This window comes from Macaca nemestrina, chromosome 13, assembly GCF_043159975.1.
Source record: "Macaca nemestrina isolate mMacNem1 chromosome 13, mMacNem.hap1, whole genome shotgun sequence".
In the NCBI taxonomy this organism is placed as follows: domain Eukaryota; kingdom Metazoa; phylum Chordata; class Mammalia; order Primates; family Cercopithecidae; genus Macaca; species Macaca nemestrina.
In genome coordinates, this window is record NC_092137.1 from 12,530,881 (window position 1) to 12,532,622 (window position 1,742).

Below are 1,742 nucleotides of genomic sequence, written 5' to 3' on the forward strand. Positions count from 1 at the left end.
ATTCAATTCTGTATGAAATATTGGGCTGAGGAATAAATGGAATTTCAAACCCAGACTCAATGCTCTACCTGTCACCTTCTATATGGAGAGGAGAGGACCAAGAAAACATGTAGAATTAGCTTCCCTACTTCAGACTTCTCAAATAAACCAGTTGCGTGTATTATTAATAATTTTTTTTTTCTTTTTAAAATTTCTTCTAAAAAAATGGAATACACGTGCAGAACATGCATGTTTGTTACACAGGTATATGTGTGCCATGGTGGTTTGCTGGACCTATTGACCCAGCCTCTAAGTTCCTTCTCCTCACCTCCACCCCCCAACAGGCCCTGGTATGTGTTGTTTCCCTCTCTGTGTCCATGTATTCTCATTGTTCAATTCCCACTTATGAGTGAGAACATGCAGTGTTTGGTTTTCTGTTCCTGTATTAGTTTGCTGAGGATGATGGCTTCCAGCTTCATCTGTGTCCCTGCAAAGGACATGATCTCACTCCTTTCTATGGTTGCATAGTATTCTACGGTGTATATGTACCACATTTTTTTATCCAGTCTATTATTGATGGACATTTGGGTTGAGTCCATGTCTTTGCTATTGTAAATAGTGCTGCAATAAACATACATGTGCATGTGTCTTCAGAGTAGAATGATTTATATTTCTTTGGGTACATACACAGTAATGGGATTGCTAGGTCAAATGGTATTTCTGATTCTAGATCCTTGAGGAATCATAACACTGTCTTCCAGACGGATTGAACTAATTTACATTCCCACCAAAGTGTAAAAGTATTCCTATTTCTCCACAGCCTCACCAGCATCTATTGTTTCCTGACTTTTTAATAATTGCCATTCTGACTGGCATGAGATGGTATCACATTGTGGTTTTGATTTGCATTTCTCTGATGATCAATGATGTTGAGCTTTTTTTCATTCTGTTAGGCACATAAATGTCTTCTTTTGAGTAGTGTTTGTTCATATCCTTTGACCACTTTTTGATGGGGTTGTTTTTTCCTGTAAAATTGTTTGTCTTGTAATTTCTGGATATTAGACCTTTGTCAGATGGGTAGATTGCAAAAAGCATATGGAGTGCTTCATGCATTTTTGTGTCATCCTTGCACAGGGGCCATGCTAATCTCTGTATCGTTCCAATTTTAGTGTATGTGCTGCCAAAGTGAGCACTTATTAATAATTTTCTATTGCTGTGTAACAAATTTCCATAAACTTGGTGCCTTGAAACAATGTAAGTCTGTTATCTCCTAGTTTCCATGTGTCTGAAGTACAGAAAAGCTTAGCTAGGACTGTGCTCAGGATCTCCGAAAGCTGGAATCAGGGGACGATCTGAGCTGCATTTCTTCTAGAACTTAGAGTCTTTTTGTCCAAGTTCATATAGTTGGAAGAATTCAGTTTCTTGTGGCAGTAGGACTGAGGTTCTTGCTTTCTTGGTGGCTGTCAGACAGGGCTGCTGTCAACAACTACAGGCCACCTAGAGTTCCCTGACACCTGACCCTCTCACAGGCCTTCTCATAACATAGTAACTTATGTACTCAAGGCCAGGAAGAGAATCTCTCATTTCAGCTTGCTATGATGGAGTCTTATGTGACATATCATGATCATAGGAGTGGCTATCCTCAATTTGTCATATTTTGTTGGCTAGAAGTAATCACAGTTTCCACCTGCACTCAGGAACAGGAAATTATGAAAGGGCATGGCTTATTGGACGTCATCTCAGAATTCTACCTACTCCAATGT

General features: G+C 39.4%; 1 non-coding gene across 1 annotated transcript; it reads right to left on the reverse strand.

The window, feature by feature from the left end:
• Window positions 1-1,068: 1,068 nt before the first annotated feature.
• Window positions 1,069-1,172, reverse strand: LOC112427517 (U6 spliceosomal RNA). The gene has a single exon (XR_003019128.1). It is a non-coding gene; the product is annotated as a U6 spliceosomal RNA (small nuclear RNA).
• Between the last annotated feature and the right edge of the window lie 570 nt (window positions 1,173-1,742).